This window comes from Protopterus annectens, chromosome 2.part1, assembly GCF_019279795.1.
Source record: "Protopterus annectens isolate FY-2018-M chromosome 2.part1, PAN1.0, whole genome shotgun sequence".
NCBI classification, from domain to species: domain Eukaryota; kingdom Metazoa; phylum Chordata; order Ceratodontiformes; family Protopteridae; genus Protopterus; species Protopterus annectens.
This window is the reverse complement of record NC_056729.1, coordinates 1,140,483,423-1,140,508,056: the sequence shown is the minus strand read 5'-3', so window position 1 is coordinate 1,140,508,056 and position 24,634 is coordinate 1,140,483,423.

The window sequence follows — 24,634 nt, the reverse complement described above, 5'->3', positions numbered from 1 at the left end:
GACAGTATTCAAGTCAAACTTGTGCTGTGGCAATAACATTAAGTACTATGTTCTCAAACTTCTTGACCTAGATATTTAGGGGCTCTAATCTGATAGCAGGCAATTTGAGTGTGCATATTTTCAAATATTAATTTTCAGACACTGAGATGTGACTCCACATCCATGTCAAACACTCCTCCCAACATGTTGTTCTCAGCATACAATGATGCTATCATACTCCATAAAGTGCAACATGACAGTGTTAAAGTCAGACATATGTGGTGGTGCTAGTGTTACATTGTATGGAAGTAATCTTATATACCTACATAGATGTAATGTTCAAATCTGACCCAGTCTACTGCTGTGTTAGTGGATGGTGATACATTATTGGGATCTATATTGAATCAGCGAATGCTTAAAAAAGCAAATGTTGATTCATCGACCCTAGTTAACCGAAAGCTGACAATCCCAAATACTCGTAACAGCGATTTTTTTCCCAGGGAAAAAATCGCTGTTCCACAAAAAAAAAAAAAAAAAAATTAAAACAGTATTTAATGTGGGGTGCTTTGCCCCCCCCCCACTTAAATATGCCAACTCTGAGATTGCATCACAGTGGAGGAAACGGCAAACTCCCAAAACCGACCCAGCATTTTTTTTCCCCTGGGGAAAAAAATCGCTGTTCCGGGTGTTCAAGATTGTCAGCTTTCGCACAAATATGGTCGATGAATCAGCATTCTTTTTTAAGCATTCGCTGATTCAATATAGACCCCATTATTGTTATTGTATGATCTTGTGAATTGCTATTCATTTCACTACCACTTAGGAGAATCTTTAAAGTAGACCCATGCATCCACCATCTTCTTTTTTCATCTGGACACATGACATCCTTTCTGCCGAAGAGTAGCAGATGTCCTCATGTCAAATGTACATACACACATCATGAAGCAGAGTCTTTCCATAAGCGTCTGCAAGCCATCTCCAGACTAGTGCATGTGTTATTGCTAATTCTGTCATGTGGTGCATGTCACATATGGATAGTGGCATTATGTACTGCAATCTAAACAATACACACATACACACATAGCCTTAATACTATCTTCCATCATATAGCTATATGGAGTTTGTTTTAAATGGTAAACTAATGGCTAGGAATTTATGAAGTGTTGTCCGTTAGCTTACTAATGTTCTATGACCCTATGAATATTTCAAATGCCAAAGTTGTTGTCATCGACATGTGCTATGTTGAGGTGTGGATGTATGGTAGGCCTACAAGAGGGTATTACAATATGTGATGTGAGGAAAGTTAGTGACGCTGCTACTGACATTTGATTACATGTTCCTTCCATAATAGCTGTAGTAATATGCCTCCTGAGAACCATTGACCTGGGATGATACTATGTATACTATTGCCTTAGTGAGGCATTTGTAGTAGAGCAGGTCAACATTCTACCCAGTTCTCATTCAACCATCACAGTGCTTGATTAAATGGGCACATATGTCTTGTTTTATCCACATGTTGTGATACACACAAAAATATCGCATGTTTTGATTCAACTGCAACTTTGTCAAATTCATTGTATTTACAATTATTTTGATACTCCCAAGGATTATTGAGGTGGTCACCAGCACCATTGTGTGAGTATCAGAATTTGTGTCAGTAACTGTTCTGCATTAGCGACAATGAAGTCATTTGTAATGTGTCCTTATATGATATTAGGCCACTCAAATACAGCTTGCTGATGAAAATCATTTAGACATATGTTATGTAATTGATGTAATTATGTGACATTGCTAGACATATGACTGTGTGAACAGTACCACTGTGTGGCATGTTATGCATAACAAAGAGTGTATTTAGAGGTGTTGTCATTTGTTTAAACAATTGTGAAATGTTAAGGGGAATAGACAACTAAACAAAAAAAAACTGTAAGCCTGTTTCCTACCTTTCCTGTAGCTAGTGTTCCAGATACAGATTTGCTGTATCCAGGACTGTATGTAAGCTTCTGAGCCCCCCAAGCCTTTCTGTGTTGGGGGGAAGCCTTCTAGCTTATCAGTGGGAGTGGTAAGCACTAGGTAACCTGTCTACCACATAAGGAGTGGTTCTGGCCCCGAAATTGTAGTTATTGGCCATTTGGGCAATCTCTTCCATCTCTCTCAACTTTCTGATTTGAAAGCCTGCATTTGCACTTGTTTCTGTCCTGTAACTCGTCTAGTGCAGATACAGATTCTTAGTTTTAACACTTAAATTTGCTTATGCCTGCTCAGCACTTGTTCAGAACTTGTAAGCACTAAATAAGCTACTAATTACTATAGCACACAACCTTCCTCAATACCTAGAGGAAAACAGTTTTTGTACTTACTTTTCTCACTTGCTTAGAGAAAAACAGCTCTTGTACTCACTTTCCTCACTTATCTAGAGGAAAATAGTTTTTTATTTAGGCATGTCCAAGGGTCAGCTCCCAGTGTTCTCTCCTGTCTATCTGATGAATCTGGGCATCTTGAGGCAATGTAGAAATTGCCTCATGTACACAGACAACCCTCTCCTCCTACCACACAACACTACAACCTGTGAGAGATGCACTTATCTAGCCAAATTGGAGGTAAAGCTCTCTCCAACCAAGACTGAACTTGGCAGTCATGAGGAGAAGGTAAACATTTGCACCACACCACACTCATCACATAGTCTCACAAAATCTACACCACCAAAATCCACACATAGTAACACAAAAACATTCACGGAGGCTCTCAATAATAATCTGTCTAAGCAACAGAGACCTCCAAAGCAGAAACGCAAGCAACCTCCATCCCCCAGCACAACCCAAATGACACATAGCCCACAGACTCAGTGTCCCACTCAACCACAGCCAATAAGGCAAAACAATGTACCCAACACACTAGTCATAGGTGACTCTATAGTCAGACACACTGATGTCCCACTCACCAGGCTAAACAAAGAGAAGGTTACTGTCAGCTGCCTGTTGGGTGCCAGGATCCGCCACATAACCTACGCACTCAGGTCATTCTACAACAAATACAAATATGACTTTGTCATTGTCCATGTTGGTGTGAATGACCTGAGATGTACCTCCCTAGACTACATGAAAAGAGACATGGAAGAGCTCTCCGATTCTTGTAGCCCAGGCAGGTATGACCCTAGCCCTGAGTAGCATTCTACCATCACCCAGAATGATACCGCAGTACAAGGACAAAATGATTGACTTCAACAATTGGCTAAGCTTAAGGTGATCCAGTATCTGTCTGCTTGGGATGACATGGTCAACAGACCACGATGCTTTACCACAGATGGCCTGCACCTGTTGCCTCTGGGATTCCGGATACTGGCTAAGGATCTTGCTGCCCCTATAGTGCCTTTTTTAGGTAAGGTTCAAATAACAAATTCAACACCATAACAGGAACAGGCAAGCAAAAACTGAGGGTAATGCTACTCAATGCTAGAAGTCTAAATCTCAAAATGCACTCACTAGAGGCACTCCTTAAAATGGAGAGCATCGATATCTGTGCAGTGACTGAGACCTGGTTCAATGCTCCAGAGAGCACCCCTGCACTACCAGGCTATAACTCAAACCACACTTTTCGGCCATGTAACCTGGACCGAAACACCAAAGGCGGAGGTGTGTCCATATTCATTAAGAATATCCACACCTCCAGGCTAGTTGCTCAGCATAATGCATCCGAGGTTATCCAAGTGCAACTAACTCTGGGCAGAACTGCAATCCAAATTGTAGCTTGCTACAGATCCCCCACCATGCCCCAGGATTCCCACTCCTCTTTTCTTGATGTACTAGAAAATATTAGGGTTCAACCAAACACCCTAATAATGGGCGACTTCAACTACCCACCGTTAACTGGGAAAACTACTCGTGTACCAACTCCTTAGCTCAACGCTTTCTGGAATTCATAAACTACAATGCCCTGGATCAACTTATCCACACCCCCACCAGGGGCAACAGTATCCTAGACCTAGTCATTACTAACATGAGTAACCGGTGTTCCACACCTGAAGTCAACTCCTTGTTGGTCCGATCCGACCATAAGCTAATCACCCTTGATATCCACATCCCGCCCCCACCCCCCATTAAGGAAACCATGGTAAAAAATTTCTCCAAAGTCACCTTCATGCTTCTTAAGACAGAAGTGGTGAACTTCATGACACCCATGCAGACATACAATACAGTTACAACTGCTGAATCCTACAGTTACAACTGCTGAATCCTGAAACCATTCCAAATGCACTCTATAAGCACTTAAACGAGTGCATGGATCATGCTATCCAAACAGAACCAAGACGCTATCCTCCAAAAAAAGGAAGCCAATCTGGTGGTCCCCTGCCATAAACAAACTGTAAAACAGAAGGAAGAAACTGTTGCAAAAGAGAGTAAAATCCCATGAGTGGAGGAGCTCCCTGGTCAGCCTCAGTAAGAAGCTGAGATCCCTTATAAGATCCTCCAAAGCTAGCTACGAAAACAAAATCACCACTAATTCTAAGGACAACCACAAAGCATTCTATAGCTATGTCAAGAATCTCGATGGCAACACCCAGATCTGCTCTGAGTTACAGCACAATGGCACAAAAATTACAGAACCAACTGATATTGCCCACATCCTGGCAGATAGGTTCAGTGCTAACTTTACCTCCCCCTCACCTCCTAAAGGGCCCATATCTATAAGGAAGAATGAAGAGTCCCTGTAATCACAACTATGCAGATAAAAGCTGCACTCTCTAAAGCCAAAAACACAGCATCCATGGGACCGGACAACATCCCAGGCTGCGTTTTACATGAAATTCAGAGCAAACTGGCTCCCCACTTAAGCACCATGTTCAATAATAGCCTCACATCAGGCTTTGTGCCCACTGAATGGTGCACAGCAACAGTTATCCCACTCCACAAAGGGGGAGCCACCACTGATCCCGGGAACTATCGACCTATTAGCCTGACGAGCCTGGTCTGCAAGGCCATGGAACTCATAAACAAAGACATTGGTAACCTCCAAACTCTGGATCCCACCCAGTTCGGGTTTGTGAAAGACAGATCATGCCTCCTGAACCTGATTGACTTGTTTGAGGCAGTCACCAAAGCTGTAGATGAGGGTAAGGTGGTTCACACAGCCTATCTTGACCTCGCCAAGGCTTTCAACACCATCCCCCATTCTGGAATTATAGATAAACTCACTAAACTAGGTATAAAACCCTACGTCACAAGATGGGTTGCTAACTGGCTCACTGACAGAACCCACACTATAAAAGTTGCAGACTCCAAATCTGACCTCAATGCAGTGACAAGTGGAGTACCACAGGGTTCCGTCCTGGGACCTCTCCTGTTTGGTATCTACTTCTCTAAAGTACAGGCTAACACAGAAAGCCTCTGGCTAATGAAGTTCGCAGATGACTGCAAACTAGGAGGGAGTGTCATCCCCTTTGGTAAAAACTCTGTACCTATGAACTACCACATAGGCAGCAATCACCAATGTGATGACTTAACACTGAATGTGTGATAAGAGACCTTGGCACCCAGGTGGACAATAGTCTCTCCTTTGATAGTCACATCGCCACAGTAGTCAGGAACTTCTTCTACGTGGCACACCTCATCATAAAAGGGTTCTCATCCAGGAAAAAAGAGGTTTGTAGAGTACAATGCCCCTTTTGGAATGTAACTCACAAGACCTCTGCAGCAGCTGGAAAGGCCACAGAAGTACCTCACAAAGAGGATTACTGACCTCAAACAAATGCCCTACACTGACCCCCTCAAAAAACTCCAGCTTTACTCCATAGCATATCGCCTACTCCGAGGTGATCTCTGCCTAACATATAAAGCTATGTCAAACCCAGAGCTGTTAGACATGCTACACCTAAAGAAATCCCAATCCCTTTGAGCTACACGCTCTAGGGACCTAAACCTTGTCACCACAATAAACAGGACATGCTGGAGGGATAGATTCCTGTCCCAGAGACTTCCCATACTATGGAACAGGCTACCCATCTATATCAAGCAAAGTCCTTCATTAGCACTCTTCAAGAAAAATCTTGATGAGTGGATGGGAAATAGGAAATACACCCCGGGGATCACTTCTGTGTCTCTGCTCAACAGTGGCACAGGAAATAACTTTTGTGGGTGGCGTAAGCAGGGAACCCTGTTGGCTAGGCTTACGTAGGCCCTTGGGCCGATAGCCTAGTACCTAACTATGAAACTATGAACCTATGAAACAAACACAGAACTGTTTGTGGATGCCACCAGCCATACTCAACTTGAAAAAATAGACAGTCTGCTAGCTGACAGTTCTGCCATCAGCCAAAGTATACATGTAAACAATACTCTCAGTTTATCTTCTCAAGAGAGCAGGTCATCCATGCACTCTCTATGGTTAATAAGACAGAATCAATGCTCCCGACAACATCCAAGGTCAACTATATTAATCACAGCCTCCAGACAATCTACGTTCTTGCAGAAGGGTGTACAGCATCCATATGAATGGTGGACATCATGCATGTTATTGACCCATAATCCTGACTCTCCTCATTTGTGAGGCAGACCAAGTCATCATGGACCTTATCAAAAAGGAAACAGGCAATCTCCTAACTGCGTATCAAACCCATGTTTGATTTGGTAAGGCTATATCAAGTCTGTAAAATCTGTTTCATGTCTTCAAGAAGGTCACCAGGGACATGCATGAGGAAAACACTGTCATCCTGCATAACTTGACCTGGCTAAGGCAACTGACATAAATCCACACTCTGGTATTGCAGAGTAAATGCCTCAAGTGGGACTAAACACCTATGCCACCAAGTGGATAGATAAGTGAATCACATACACGACAAATTATGTCAAAGAGTGTGAAGTCACCTCTGTCTAGACTCCAGGGTCCAGGTCAGTATCTCTGGATCCTGTTCTAGGCCCTTTCCTGTTCATTATTTAAATATCAGATGCCAAGACAAACTTAAAAATGCTGTGTCTAACCAGCTTTGAGGATGACTGTAAATTGTGGACAATCATTGAATCCAAGATTTGTATTGGTATAATGCTGACAATATTAACACACACATACACAAAGGAATGTTGCCAGAGTCACTGAGACACAGTAAATGAACACACATTCATGTGGGGATTATTTCCTTTATGAAAGCAAATACACAAGCTAATTACAATGTAGACAGCACACCCCTACGAGCAGACCAAGTGGTATGTGACCTGTGTACTCAGGTAGATAGTGCACAGAACTTCCACAGGCATGTGCCCACAGTGGTGAATAATCCCTTATATGTAGCACAACTTCTGAGTATGTGCAAGACATCCACATCAAAGGGCATTTGTAGTCCCATTGTTCTCAGACTTTGTCACAGCAATAATTGAGTACAGTACATAATTTTTGTAGGTTTACTGTCAAAATGTGGAAAATCAAAATCATTTTCCACCTTTTGATCGAACCAATATGCCGAAATTGGTAATAACAAATTATCAACATTTCGGAAATGGTAACATGGAATCGACATTTGAAAACTGGAAGTTTCAGTGTCAAAAGTCCATGTTACCAGTAATGTTTTTGCAGGGGGGGGGCAAGCCCCCCCCGTACCCCCCATGATGGGAGGTCTACTCCTCTCCCACACCCTCTGCATATTATATATTGCAACTCCAAGATCACACTACAGTGAGAAAAGGGTACATTTCTCGATCCCCATTGTAGTTCGATCTGTTATCAGAACATTGATTCCACATTACCATTTGCTAATGTGGATTTGAACATTTTCTGGATCGGCATTACAGAAAGCTGAAAACAACCTTTCAACCTTCTCAACTTTGAGTAAGTGCCAATCTAAATGTTGATAGTAAACCCTCTTTTGCATGCACCTTTGAACATATCTTCCAGGGATTATTTACTCAAGTGTATTACTTTTGCCACAGTGAGCTACCACACATCTTTTCATCCATACCTATGTATTCTTTTTGCTGCATAACCATTAGGAGTTGACAGTGTAGATGATATACAAGATGCATGTGTGATACATGTTCCTGTGACACACTGTGATGCACCCAGTAAATGCATACTTCACTGACAACACTTATGGCATGGGTTACAGTTGTGCAAGTGCGGATTGCGGCATATATATGTCATGCAAACCTGTCAACTAGCCAGGATTCATCATAATTTAAACTACAGGTGTGAGAGTGTCTCACTTAACAGCTCCAAAGGATGTTAGTTACTGAGGAAGGTGTGCTTGATTCCCCTTTAGATTACTGACAAACCCTGACAGTTGTACGAGTGTGTTCATGCAGAACATGTATACTAACTCACAATCACATATTTTATGTCTATAACACATATGACTGGTGTTATTATTCTGATATTGTCAATGACTATGTATGCTTCCATTTACTGTTGTCCTTGAGTCTGTTGCTGATTGCCCCACTTGGTTGATATTCATATTCAAGCAACTCATTTTGCACATCTTCACAATATGCACATACCCCATAGTGCATATACCGTCCTTGATAAATGGTCCTTTCCAGTGATCATGTCCGGATGCTTATATCACAACCAATCAGCTCCATTAAATGTGACCTTGGTTCTATGTCAGATGATTGAATTTTCAGAAACTTGAAATTCCAGTGGTTGAGACCATATGACTGAGTTTCCAAAAACTCAAATATCATAAAAAACACAAAAAACTACTTTTTTACATTTTTGGAGGGGGGGGTCAAGCTCCCCTATATCCCCCATGTGGGTGGCTGCACCCCCCACATCCACTACAAATTATATATGCCAAGTCCGAGATCACACTACAGTGAGGAAAAGGATAAATTTCCCGATCCTCCCTGTACAGCGATCTCCATTGAAAAGCTTTGAGTTTTCAAAAACTCAATCATATGGTCTCAACCATATGAATTTCAAGTTTCTGAAAGCTCAATCAACTGATAGGAATCCATGACCTTGTGTGGCAGTCACATAAAATATAGTAACTGTGTGATGATATGACTATAACCACACAGGAGGTGTAAACAGCAGTATGTCCTGCATTATGTACATATGTGATTAATGTTCAGGCTACAGCTGTCTTGTCTTTGTGGTGTATGTACATTAACATGCCCATTCTGCTGTACATTACCATGTTTCAATTGTCCTCTTCCCCGTCTTAATTCCTACAATTGATGTGTGTTGCCCTTTTCAATATACACACTTCCCCAGAATAAATTATTTACATTGCAGTCTATGTACCTGTAACAAAAGGAAATACCACCAGCCTAGCTATCTGAAATTTTGTAAAGAATTATGTCATTTGTGAAAATCAACATGATTCATATGCATGTGTTACAAATGTATTAGAACTATATGTCATATAAGATGGTTTGTACAGACATGTGCTGAAGAGATATTTTGTAAAGTACTGAGCAGAAATGTATATGCACTATTGTAACTGTTTAGATGCATATATTTCAACAGTGGAGACTGAAACACAGGCGATTAACTAGCAAAACTTCAGAAGAATAGTTGAAATTAAGTTACTTTATGGCTGGGCCATAAACAAAGGATGTTATATTTCAGTTTCAATCAAGAGGAGAAAGAATGTCTGCACTAGAGAAGTTTTTTGTATTGTCTTTAAATGAGAAGGAATGTAAATTATTTTACGACTTCCACCATTTGCCAAAAGATCCGAAGTCTATGTATTTTCACAGGAAGATGCTAAATGCTACAGCTGCATCAATGGTTGCGAGCCTGGGAACTGAAGCAAGGGAGCCCGCAGGATTTTTTGCAGGGGGGTGCAAACCCAGAGCCCCACCCACATAGCTCACCCCACCCCCTGCCAACACAGCCCCGCCCAAGTCCACCCACCCCAAGCCCTGCCCACACAGCCATTCCAGTGTCCCATTACTTGGCTATTTCTCCCCATTTACTGTAGACACTGTTCAAATCTGTGTGCATACTGTTTTATGCTTTAGTTCTACAATGATTACAGGCAGTTGGATTTAATTTACAACTTTTATTTCAAACATTATAGCCCACACACTGAGACATTTACTAAACCTAAACAAAGCAATAGTCTTACAATGAAAACAGACTTGGCATTAAAGCTTCTCTACTTTTGACAGCATTGAAACCCACATTCAAAGAAAATGCATCTGGCCAGTGGCAGGTTATTTACCTTTGAACTGTTTTCAAGCAATAGGCATTTACAACTTTTATTTCAAACATTATAGCCCAAACACTGAGACATTTACTAAACTTAAACAAAGCAATAGTCTTACAATGAAAACAGACTTGGCATTAAAGCTTCTCTACTTTTGAAACTCACATTCAATGAAACAGCATTGAAACCCACATTCAAAGAAAATGCATCTGGCCAGTGGCAGGTTATTTACCTTTGAACTGTTTTCAAGCAATAGGCTCCTTGCACGCCATTAGGGCCATGCAAAAGTTATTTGATTTACCTGATTGTATTAATTATAATATATAATTGAATTATATCCCTTGTATTATACAGCAACACTTGTTTGAGTGTCTCTGCTGAAGTAAAAGTAATCTGAATAATTCCACATTAAGGATATCTGAAACTAATGAAGATGTTGTTGCTAGAAAACAACTGTATATTTCAGTGTTTCAACTACAAATTCAGTGCCTGCTGCCGTCAAAGAATAAATTGCCTATGTTAAATTAAAAAAATGGTAAGCTGGTATATTGCAATAGAAAATGGATGACAAGCTGAAAAACAGGTTCATAGTTATTAGGCATCTCATCCAAAGGAGGACATCCTGAGGACTGCAGCATACAAATGTATATGCTGTAGGAATAGAACCTCAAGCCTTTACATTAGGATGCAAGTATTCTACTTGTGGTGCTACTAACATAGCTTAAAACTTTATACCACAATAGAGATACCATTTGCTAAACAAAACAGTTGCACATTGTAAATAGACTTGGCATGAGCAGCAGTGAACTTAGCTTCCCTTAAAACTCACAGTTCCTTGAAAATGCACTTGAAAATTCCACCTGCTAACTCTAACTTGGGCATTTCACTTTCTCTCTCACAAACATACCACACCCCTCAAGGCCTCAAACTTAGTTCAAGAAATCTGGACAAAGCCTAAAATAAATAGGGACAGATTATAAATATGGCTCTCAGAAACTTAGAAAATTGCAAGAGTAACAGGATTTGTGTTGGTATGCATTTTTCTAAATGACATGACATCTAAAACTGAAATGTCTCATTTAGCAACTTCAATCCTTTTTAGGAGGAATATGGGGCAAAAATCTGGACAACTGAGGGGTATGCTACCTCCCTCTTATACACACACCAAATAATTCTGGTCAGACTTAAATTAGTTCTGGGAAGGTTGCACTGAACGGCACCGTGCTTGAGCTGAAGTGGATGAAATCCTGGTAGCCAGTGATAACTGATCTGCAGCTCAGCAATGTGGAGCATTAAAGCATTTTTAGCAGAGCATTGTTTCATCACTACCTATTGTGTTTGCACATAAGCTGTAGTTATTTTAAACATTTGCCTTTTTTGATTACTACAGAGTACATTTACCCACCAGAGCTATTGTGTTTTGACTTCAGTGTGGAGCTAGTTGTTGCAGGGCTTGGCTTTTAAGTAAGGTAGCAATGCTTATTTACCATATACCATTAAAGCCACCCAACTACAAGTGTACTAACACACAGACACTGCTATAAGACACTGGTCTCCAATAAAATGTAATGAGCTTCTGAAAATACTGTAATCCTGTCCTTTTATTGCAATGAATATAAAATACTTCGAAATAAGATAAAAAAGCTCATAATCTTCGACCGACAAAACTACTTTTCCACACTTCAAAACAATAATAAAATCAAACCCTCAGAAAATTTGGAAAGGTATCTCTACTCTACTTAACCCCAGCAAACCAGATACCCCTACCCCAGACCCAAACACTCCTGACCAAGACTTGGCTACCCAATTTAATTCTTTTCATTGAATCCATTTCCAAATTAACGTCATCTTTCTCTAACACCACTACATTCTCCAAAACTCCCTTACCATCCCCAACCATCTCTACCCTACTCTGCTACTACTTCCTCATTCCCATCTACTAACTCCCATCCCTCCACCTCCTACTCCTACTACTTCATCAGCTTCATCTTCCCTAATTCTCCCTCTTCACACTCCTTTTTCTCATTTAAACCTATACCCACTTCTACTATAAAGAAACTCCTTATGAAACTGAAGCCATGCACCAATGCTCCTGATAACATCCCTTCTTACTTTCTTAGCAAAGCTGCTGAAGCAATCGCTACCCTATTAGCATTTTAATCAACCGCTCTATCCAAGAATGTATAGTACCCCAAGTCTGGAAAAGGGCCTTTATCATACCTCTACATAAAGGTGGCAACAACAACAATGTTACTAATTTCCCCCATCGCTATTCTGTCCCCATCTCTAAACTCCTAGAAAAGTGTATCCAACTACAACTCCTTCCACATCTCTTAGATAATCACCTACTAACTCCCACACATGGATTCAGACCACATCATAGCACTATGACCGCCCTCCTCTCCTTCCTTGAAACTGTAACTAAAGCCCGCGACTCTGGCCAAATTGTTTCTACCCTACTACTCGACCTCTCTAAGGCCTTTGACACTCTCTCACAGCCTGCTACTAACTAAACTTTCTAAACTTAACCTATCTCCTCCTCCTTGAACTGGTTCTCCAGCTACTTATCTAACAGATCTCAAGCAGTCAAATGGAAAAGGCCACCTCCTCATTTCTAAATACTCCTACTGGGGTACCCCAGGGCTCTATACTGGGTCCCTTCTCTTCAATATATTTATAAATGATTTCCGCAACTCTATCCCATTCTCAGACATCATCCAATATGCCGATGATTCTGCTATTATCTGCTGCCACCTCTATCCCTCACTCCTAAAACTGACTCAAGATGCTTTTACAACAACTGAGCAATGGATGAAAAGGAATCACCTAGCACTCAATGCCTCTAAAACCAAATTAATGTTATTCACCCCTCTAAGGCAACTTCTTTCAATATAAACACATTCCACATCTCTAGTCAAAATAATCTACCCTGGAACTGGTGTCCGAGACCAAGTTACTTGGGGTCCAAATTGATAACCAGCTCAAATTCAACTCCCACCTACAGTTAAATATCAAGAAAACCCATCAAAAACTAGGTATGCTTTACCGACAAAATCATTACGTTACACCTGCTACCAAAATCACCCTCTCTACCTCATTTCTTATCCCCTCCCTTCTCTATGGAGCTCCACTCCTAACTAATCTACAGACCTCTCTAAAAACACAACTTTCCTCTTGCTACAACAAAATTGCCAAGTTCGCTACCAACCACAAGTCCTCCACCCACCACTGTTCCTCTCTCCAAAAACTAAAATGGCTAGAGCTACCCAGTTATCTCACATATACTCAACTAAATCTTGCACATAAGATCATTTTCAACCCCTCCCTTTGTCCCTCCCTTTCATCAGCCTTTAAAATGAACCTTCCTGCTAGAGTATTAAGGTCAAACAATCAAAATCTATTAGAAGTATATAAACCAACTCGTCCCCCAGGCAAAAATCTTCTGTCTTATGGCCTTGCATGCCTTTGGAACTCCCTACCACCTTCCATTCGCACCACCCCCAACCATTTTATATTTTAAAGATCTCTTCACTCACATCTAGTATCCCAGTGGGAATGCTCTTGCTCCCACCCCACATAACTAACACTTGCAAACTCCATCTTCTTTCTTCCTCTGTTTCCTCCTGCAACTTTCCTAATTACCCACCCTAACTCATACATATTATTATTCCTACAATAATCGGAAAGAATATACTAGGCCACACTTCCTAAGTATTGCTTCCCTAATGCTTATTACTTCTCAGTACTTTTGTGCATTGCTTCCTAATATGTTATTATTCCTCAGTATTGTCATGAAATGCTTCCAAATATGTTGTTATTTCTCAGTGCTTTTGTGCTAAATTTCCTTTAGTCTGTATTACCTATTAATTTCATCACTAGATTGTACTCACTCTAGTTTTTGTTGTATTATTTGCAAATTGTTATTTCTTGTATGATTAACTTCTGTGTAATTGTATAATTTGTATATCTATTAATAACCTACTTAGTTTTGGAGCTTTTCTCCCCAGGACTCCATTGAAAACGGGTTCATTTGGCCCAATGGACTATCCTGGCAAACCAACTGCAAATAAAATAAATAAATAAAATACTGTCATATGCATTTCAATACCCAAGGCTTATACATTATCTAGTCATGTAAATATTCTCTGCATGGCAACAACGAAAAGGCTTTCAATGCTGGTAATTCTTTAACACTATACTTACTAAAGCTTACTTGCATCTTACAATGTCCGACAAGCTTACTAAAGCTTACTTGCATCTTACAATCTCCGACAAGCTTACCTGATGTTCATTAAACCATGGCTACTTAAACAGAGCAACAGGGCACTGTGACAGCATACAGTTCCTGAATAAGAAGCATAAATCAACAGTACAAAAATCTGATAGAAAACCAGAACATTTTGCAAAATCAAGGACAGATGAAAAGCCACGGTCGATTTGTGATCTACTTTGGATGGGGGAATACTCTGCACACTTACACTGCATAACTGCTCCTTGCCTTCCATGGACACATCCAGAGCCACTACAATGGGGAGTGGGGTGCAATAAGTATGTCACAATTTGAAATGTCTCTGGCTGACAGTGATGGATCTGACACTCATACCTCTCAACTTCAGAGCAAGAAATCTGGACAAAGCCATACATAGAACTAGAAGTGGGACACAAGCCCAAAAATAAGGCCAATTTTTAAATATTGCTCTTATAACTTAAATAGAACAGGTAGATCTTGCATTAGTACACATTTTCTGAAGGGTATGAAATCTGAAACTCAAATGTCTGCCATTATTTTCTAACTTCAATCTTTAATGACTTGCCACTAATTTGCCAGAAAACCACAATTTTATGAAAACGGACCAAAATGTGATGCAAAATACCTGTCAAAAAAGGGACACCTTTTTAATATTAACAGTTAACTTGAAGCAGCTAACAAAATAAGAGCATCCACATGCATTTCTGAAATAAAGGTAATCTATAAGTGATCATTACAGTTATATATAATTGTAAACCCTCCACATTTTCTAACAAAATTGCCATTTTGGAGGAGGGATTATTAGGGGAGAGCAACATTTTGAGCCAGAATTGGGGACAATTGAGATGTTTGGATATTCCTAATCTACAAAGTGATTTGCACGTACCTCTCAACCTCTTAATGCAGGAAATCTGAACAAGGCCAAATATATTGGGGAACATACAAACACTACTAAAAATTGCTCTTGTATAAACTTAAAGACAGTCTTGCATTAGCATGCATTTTTCTGAAGGTTATGACATCTGAAACTCAATGTCTGTCATTTAATGGCTTCATTCCTAAATGATTTGCTAGAAAACCACAAATTTGAGGAACAAACCAAAAATAAGCAGCAAATATCTATTCATTCTGCAATGATATGGACAACTGAGAGGTATAGTTCAACCGGGGCTGTCTGAGTTTGCTACCCCCCCTCACAAAATCATGGTCAAATGGAGCCTCCCCCCTGCAGCCACTCCAATGTCCCATTCCTTGGTTATTTTGCCCCATTTATCATAAACACTAATGTGCATACTGCTTTACTTCTGCGATGATTTAGGATTTCATTTGAAAGTTTTATTTTGCATTTTACAGCACAAACCCTAATACATATCTGTTAAAGCAATGCAGTCTCACAATGAAAATAGACTAACATTAAAACTTCTCTGCTCTTGAAACTCACATGCATTGAAACAGCACTGAAACCCACTTTCAGAGAAAATACATTTTGCCAATGGCAAATATTAACTCTGGGCTGTCTTCAAAATCATAGGCCCCTCGAACATAACATACACGTGCTCTTTGATACACCTTCCTGACTGTATTACATTATATTCCTTGTACAATACAGTACAGTTGTTAGAGGGCATTTTAAATTTATTGTTTTGAACATTTTTCCAGTAAACAATGAAACAAAAAGCATCCACCAATGACAAAACTGCCCAATTCAGAACATTTCCATCATAAAAATTCTACTCAAGTCCACCAGTATCAGTAAAAAATATACACAATCTCTGAAGTAGTAAACTCCACATTGAAAAAAATTGTAACTAATAAAGAGGTTGCTGCTAGAAAACACTTTATATGTCATTGTTTAATCTACAAATAAAGTGCCTGTTACCCTTGAAGAATAAATTGCTTTTGTTGCATGCAATAAAAAAATGAAAAGCTAGTAATACCGCAATAGGGAATGGATAGCAAACTGTTAACAGGTTCATAGTTACTAGGTATCTTTGCCAAAAAGACTGCAGCATCCACCCCCTTTACAACACAATACAGCATCAGCAATGCATTTACCTACTGTGGGAGTAGAACCCACAGCCTTCAGCATCTAAAGCAAGTACACTATCTGTTGTGCTATTAACAATGCAAGCAGACTAAACATAAGCAGCACTAAACTTTTGCTCCCCTGCAGCTCTCAGCTCCTTATAAAATCTACTCGACACTCAGCTGTATCTCTGAACTTTTCAGCACAAGAAATCTGGAAAAAGCCAAAATTTATTGGGGGGGGGGGGAGACAAAAGGCCAAAAACCAGGGACACATTTTAAACATTGCTTGTATAATGTTTGAAAGTTGCTAGAATAAAATGCTGCGTTACCACCATACATTTCACTGCCACGTCTTGAACCCAGGGGACCCCGTGCAAAACAGTCAGGGCAACATACCACTACGCCAAATCAACTGTTTTGTGAAAGAGGAAGACTGAAACTTAATTAGCTACCATTTAGTGAATTCAGTTCTCACCATAGCACAGCTGTCAACCTCTTAGCACAAAATACCTGAACAAAGCCAATAATGGGTGACTACAACCACCAAACATTCAGTGAATTCAGTTCTCACCATAGCTCTCAACCTCTTAGCAAATAACACCCGGACAAAGCCAGTAATGGGAGAATATAGCCCCCAAACATATTCAGTGAAATCAGTTCTTACCATAGCTCTCAACATTAGCAAAAACCTGGATGAAGCCAATAAATACCTGAACAAAGCCAATACTGGGTGAATACAGCCCCCAAACATATTCAGTGAATTCAGTTCTTACCATAACACTCAACCCTAGCACAAAACCTGGATGAAGCCAATAATGGGGGGAATACAGTCCCAAACACTACCTAAACAAAGCCAATACTGGGTGAATACAGCCCCCAAACATATTCAGTGAATTCAGTTCTTACCATAACTCTCAACCCTAGCACAAAACCTGGATGAAGCCAATAATGGGGGAATACAGTCCCAAACACAGGGATACATTTCAAATATCCATCTTGTACACTTAGAAAATTGCTAGAATAAAAGCTTTTGTTACCATGCACTTTCTGAAGAATATGAAGTCTGATATTGAAGTGTGTCCATTTTTTTTAACTTTTGTTAACCAGGAAAGTCTGACTTTGAAAAAAAGCTAATTTTTAGCAGAGGCCCAGGGAGAAACACTCCAGACAGCCAAGAATAAAACCAGAGAACATGTAGCTGTCAGGCAACAAGGACACAAATGCAGAAGCCACAGATTTTATGAGGAACAGAAAAAGTATGAGGGGAAATCCTGCAACATTTTTACAAATGGTGGTGGGTAGGGAATTCAGGCTCTTGCCACTTGGGCCCAAGGTACAGGGTTCAAGCCTTATTCTCTACCCACCACCATGTACACCTGGGGCATTACACACACACACACACACACACACACACACACACACACACCTGAAAGTGTCCCATCTTCTGTTCGTTTACTCCCGCTTGCTATTCCGTTTCAGGTCCCATCTTCCGTTCGTTTCAGGTCCCGCTTGTAAACCCGTCTGTGTGAGTTCCCGCTCACAAACTTCTAAATGAGAGCGATGATGTCAGCACGCCCGCGACTGGACTGTTAGCACGGACTTCTTTCTTCTTAAAGAAGAACGCACGTAAAAAAAAAAAAAAAAAAAAAAACTTTTTTTGAAATTATCTAGCCGATTCCAGGGGGGTGCAAGTGCACCCCCTTGCACCTGCCTGCGGGCGCCCTTGAACTGAAGTCAGATGACAAGAAATTATGTTATTCTGTAAGCATCCCAGCAGTAATATTGGAGACATTAATTTAAGAACTGACTGAAAGAGAGAGGGAGAGAGAGAGAGAGAGAGAGAGAGAGAGAGAGAGAGAGAGAGAGAGAGAGAGAGAGAGAGAGAGAGAGAGAGAGAGAGAGAGACTGGGCATTTTGTATTTTGTCTTTGACCTGACAAGAACATCTACTCACCACATCTGCCTACTTGCTCTGTAAGTAAGTAAACTAGGGTATAGTAATTCTCTTAGATTCAGTCAGGAATATAGTGAAGTGTAGTTTAGATGTTTTCTGTATTTATTTGAAATGGTCCTGCAATGTTGTTTTAAGTATTTCCTGTGATTTTAACTCTGATGTAACTGTGATTATTTACTGATTATTTTCTTCTTCTTTTATTATTTATTATTAAATATATTTAAACCTTTCATTGTGGCTGATATTTGTGAGACATATTTAAGTTCTGAGAGTACTTATATATTTATTTGGTGACACTGTGGGCCACTCGTAATAGCCTTGCTCTTGGTCCAACTACCATTTGTATTGATGATTTACTATCAAATGGGCGATCAGACTTTGTTCAATTTACATTAGTCCCAATGCCCAATTCAATGGTATCAAAAGAATGATTAAATAAATGTAGAAATGCACAACAGTGAAAGCACTACACTTTCGCTGTTGTGAATTTCTATATTTTAGTGCAGATCAACTATAGTGGGGATCGGGAAATATACCCTTTCCCTCACTGTAGTGCAATCTCGGAGTTTGTCTATATAAGTAGCAGGGGGTGAGGGGTAGTGCGGCTTCCCACATGGGGGCTGCAGGGGGCTTGCCCCCCTACAAAAACATTCTTAACTGTGTGCTGCACAGTAATAGCAGTTGCAGAAGTATGGTGAATATTCGAGTTGTGTCGAATTCGAACATTCTCCACTTCCGCGTTTGACTTTTTTGTCAGCCGCTGTTTTTGTTTTAATTTCTCCAGTTTGCAGAATTGATAATTTGCCCAAAGTGCGATTGCTGAAATGACAGTAAACCATATTGATAGTAACATTACACAGTAAGATTAGGCACTCTTTGTTAAGTGCCTTAAAGTAACTGATAAGGATTGGCTGGTGGCAGTAATAACTACCTTATAGTCTGGGCAGAAGGGTGCATAGCTAGTGAACCTATGCCAGCCTTTCCCAGGTGTGTGTGTGTATAAATCAAACCTTAAAATTTGTGTCTGTGTCAGCTACTTGCTTGGGCAGGGACACAAAGTACTGGTTGGACAGAGAGGGTTCTAGAGGTCTTGGCTTGGCCACTCAGCTGGGATCTCAACTATATAGCTGTGCCAGTGGGGAGCCTTACTGGGGATCAGGAGAAAGAGGGAGTAACCAGCCCCAGACTGACTGTGGTCTCTATGTGCTCTTAAGGGAAATTGCACTTTACTGTGTGTGTGCTTGTTATCCTCCCAATGTACGCCTCCACTAGTGCTAGTTGTGAGGATTGAGGCTCCTTGACTACTGGGCCAGTGCTGGGGCATCACATTACATTGGTGGGCAGTGGTGGGATATCCACATCACATATATTGGTTGGCAGTGGTAGGATTTCCACATATTGGGCCTCAGTGATGTGGATATTGAAATCCTGTAGCCTGTAAACAGTAATCACTGAAGGTATTTGGACCTCAATCAGTCATGTAATGAACATTTAGAGTTTCATATCACAATAGTTTTATATTTTTTGTTAGCTTAGTTAGTCAGGGAGAGCAGGCAAGGATGACAGCAGAGGAGTATGGCAAGCTTTCAAGGAGCCAGTTGGCTGAGATGTGCTAAGACAAAGGACTGGTGCATGTCAACCTGACTAAAGCAGAAATGAATGCAGCCTTAGGCACAGCTGCATCACAGACCAGCAACCAGGAGGACAACCAGATGGGCCTTGGGAAGGTACAACTCTCAGAAAATGAGCAGTTCAACCTTTCCACAGAGGACTTAAAAATCCATCTGGTGTTAAAAACACTTGAACTGGAGGCCAAACGTTTAAAAATAAAATCAGCAGAGATACTGAGATGCCTGGAGGCTAAAGAGAATTAGAAGCTGAGATGACTGCAGGCTGAGGAAAATGAGAAACTGCAACATCTGGAAGCTGAGGAGAATGAGAGGCAACATCAACACGGAAAGAAGATCCTGACTCTTCACCAGGGTCATGGAGATAATGGGGAAGGGGTACCTGAACCCCAGAAACAACAAAGGGCAGTAAATGTCTTCCACATTTTACAGTGGGGGATAATTTTGACCGATTTATTCATATGTTTAAAAGGGTATGTAAACAGGATAATGTTGACCAAGGGCTCTGGGTACTGTTCTTGACCTCCTTACTCCATGGAAAAGTTGTAACTGATATTTCTAAATTGACCGGTACTGATTACTTAAATTATAATACTGTTAAAAATTGTCTATTAGAGTGCCTTATGTTAACATCTGAAGCTTTTATAAAAAAGTTTAATGAGCATAGATGCAAGACAGATGAACGTGTGTGAATATATTGCTGAGTTAAGCACTTATTTTCATAGACAGGTGAGTGGGTGTCAGGTCACTACTTCTGAAGGGCTGGCAGACCTTTTGGTGAGGGAACAAACCCTTAGCACTTTGCCTGAGGACATGAGAATCTGGTTAGCAGATAGGGAATGTAACACTGCAGATGAGTTGGGGAAAAAGGGAGACCTATACCTAGCAAGCAGGGTATCACTGCACAGGAAGAGGATACTCAGTGCTTCTCATGGGTCTAAGAGAACCCATGTTGGGCAGCCTAGACCACCACAACAGAGTCTGCCAGTAGCAGGGGAAGCCACTAGTCCAGGTGCAAGTCCAGGACCAAGGGTTAAATGTTTTAATTGCAACCAGTACGGCCATGTAGCATATAGATGTCCACAGAGGCAAGGTGGGGAACAAAAGTTGGGAGAGCCAGTAAGTGGGAATGACAGAATGATAGCAGTACGTTATCTGGTGACAAGAAGGGTACCAAACTACACAAGAAGTCATATCCTATCTTAGTAGATGGAAAAGAGGCCACTACTAAGAGAGACACAGCCTCTGATCTAACCATTGTGAAGCCTCCAATGATTAAAGAGGAGTAGTACTTGCTTGGGCAGTCTACTCCAGTCAGAGCTTTAGGAGGGACCACATTCCAAATACCTTTGGCTAGGGTTCACCTTGACTGGGAGGATGGAAAAGGAAGCAAGCAAGTAGGTGTGTTTGAGAATATCCCTGTAGATGTCCTGATAGGGAATGATTTTGATAATGCAGTAACTTGTGTGCATGCAGTTACATGCAGTCAGGCTTGGAGAGAAGCCTGTAGGTCTGGTAGCCTGGGGGGGACCTGGCCAGACAGCAGAATCAAAGCCAGGACTGGTGTGGTGGTTACTTCAGAGAGGGAGCTACCCTGTAGCAGTGAGACTGAAGGTGAGCCACAGCTGCTTGTGGTAATTGGTGTTTGCTTGGACAGAGTGACTGCAAGGTCAGAGGTGAGTAGTAGTACCCAGGCTGACAGTGAGGCACCGCAATCAGAGAATACTAGACTTCCTGTAGAAGGGGAGTTGGGAAGGGATACAAAGAGACAGTTGAGAAAGGCTCAGCTCTCAGACCCTACATTACAAGGCCTGAGGGAGGTACCCAGGGAGGCACCTGATTCTCAAGGGAAGGGGGAATCTGTATACTGGGACAAAGGGTTACTGTATAGAGAGTGGACCACTGAGGGAGGGCTAGTGGATGAGAGAATACAGCAGTTGGTAGTGCCCAGTGCCTACCATCTGGAATTTCTTGTCATAGCCCATGATATTCCCTTTGCAGGTCATATCGGCATAAAGCATATCAAGAGACGTATTATGCAGAACATTTATTGGCCAGGGATTTCTAGAGATGTATCAGGGTACTGCAGGACCTGTGAGTGGTGCCAAAAGGTAGGCAAGGCAGTAGACAAGATCAAGGCTCCTTTGATGCCTTTGCCTGTGACTGAGGAGCCATTTCAGAGGGTATCTATGGATACTGTGGGGCTTCTGAGTACTCCACATTCCATGTAGATGTATATCCTAGTGATAGTAGATTATGCTACCAGATACCCTGAGGTAGTGGCCCTGTCCTCTATTGAGGCAGAAAAGGTGGCAAATGCATTGATAGAGATTTTCAGCAGGATAGGTTTCCGAAAAGAAATACCGACTGACAGAAGTGCCAATTTCATGTCAGACCTGCTGGCTTGTCTGTGGAAGTACTGTCAAGTGAAGTATCTAAAGACCACCCCTACCATCCCCAGACTAATAGTCTTGTTGAGAGGTTAAACTATACACTCAAGACCATGCTATGGGCATTTGCAGATAAGTTTAGGAGGGACTGGGACAAATATTTGCCCCATCTGTTGTTTGCTTACAGAGAGGTGCCTCAAGAATCCTCAGGTTTTTCACCCTTTGAGTTGCTGTATGGGCATTGGTGAGAAGACATCTAGATTTGATTCATGATGACTGGGAGGGTGAGTGTGAATCTCACAAGGAGTCTGTTGTGGCATATGTCCTAAATCTCAAGACAAGGCTCAGGAAACTCATGGGCCTGGCCCAGGAGAACCTGGCAGAAGCCCAACAGCAGAAAAAGGTCTGGTATGACAGGAATGCTTGAGCTAGAGACTATGCTGTAGCGCAGCAGGTTATGGTTCTTATTCCTGTCAGACACAACAAGCTGCGGGCAGAAGTGGTAAGGAAGGTCAGTGATGTTAATGACATGGTAGAACTGCTAGGCAGGAGGCAGAAGCACAAGTTGTACTATGTTAACATGATGAAACCTTGCCATGATACCATGATAGAGAGGCCCTGGTGCTAAGTATTTGCAATGGATGGCAGGAGGAGTCTGAGGGGGATCTGGTGACTGATCTCCTCAGTGAGGCTTGGACTGACACCTTAGTGGAAGGGATAGCAATGTTCCAGCAGCTAGCCCTACTCAGGTTTGAGAAATCCGAGCAGTGCTATAGGAGTTTGGGGTCATGATCACTGGGAAACCAGGGTGCACCCACCTAGTGCAGCACCATGTGGATACAGGACCCCAAAGGCCTATTAAACAGACCCCTTATAGGGTACCTCAGAGAGTCAAACAGACTCTGAGGGAGGAGATACAGGAAATTTATTTATTTATTGACATTTGTTAACCGGATTTTTCCAGCTGGGCCAGAGACCCATTTTCAGTGGAGACCCGAGGAGAAAAGCTCCAGTTACAGACAATATACTATACATAAAAGTTTGGTTTACAATACATAGAAATTCAGTTTATAATACATACAATTGCAGTTTACCATACAAATACATAGAAATTCACAGTGATTAGATAAGAAAATGAATTAGGTGAATCAAATCAGTACATATGTACATAATAGTAGTAACCCCCCCCCTCCATTATTTTGTTATGGTATCAATAACAGTTTTGAAGTGGTGGAGTACTGTGTATATTAAGAATTAGTATTTTAGGAACAGTACAAATTGTGAGGTGTGAGAGATGAGACTGTTTGTATAAGGAGGAAGGGGTATCAGGAGGCAGATTAAGATGCAAAGGTAATATGAGGGAAAAAGTTGTAGAAGATTAGGATAAAGGATAGTAATGAAGTTAGGTAGGGTCATGACAAGTACAAGTTTTGGTGTTAAGTAAGTGAAGTCTGAGTTTTTTCTTTAAGTGAATTGGATGGGTAATGGCCGTATGCGTGATGGAAGTTTATTCCAAGCCTGGGATACAGTGGATTTATTAAGTAGTTTACTGATAGTTTTTTTGGTTGGTAGATGTCTAGGAATTGCTGGTTAGAGGTGCGGAGTGTGTCAGTGAGAGTATAGCTGGATACTAGGGAGGACAGAGCAGGGCAGGAGGATGGTTTATATAGTATGGAGTGAGTGATTTGAAAGTGTGATAGAAGGAGTTGTTGTGGAAGTTGAAGACATTGTACAGAGTTGAGTGCGAAGTACTGGTGTGAGTTATAAAGGGAGCTTGTGACAAATCTTGCTATTTTGTGGTAAGTTTGTTGGAGTTTGGCCAGGGTAGTGGACTGGATGTTAGTTAAGATTGGGGTGGCATAGAGAAGGAAGGGGAGAAGAAGTGCCTGTGCTAGGGAGTGTCTAGCATTAGAGGTCAAGAATTTATGGTTTTGATAGAGCATACCCAAGTTTTGGTGAGTTTATTTTATACTTTGTTGGATATGTAAGTTAAATTTAAGTTTGTCATCAAGGATGGCACCTAGAAGTTTTGTGTGGGAGTCAGGTTGTGTGGTGGGCTTGAGTGAGGAGTCTGTACTAACTTCCAAATTACACCCAAAACAAATGGAAAGAGGCAGTCTTCAATGGGTCTTGGGTTCAGGTAGTTTCCAAGCAGGGTGCCCCTGGTTCCAAATGTTAGAACCTGGGGTAATCCAGGAGTCCAGCAGTCCCTGGGCCTCCCCAGTGGTGCTGGTACCAAAGAAGGATGGCAGCACCAGGTTCTGTGTGG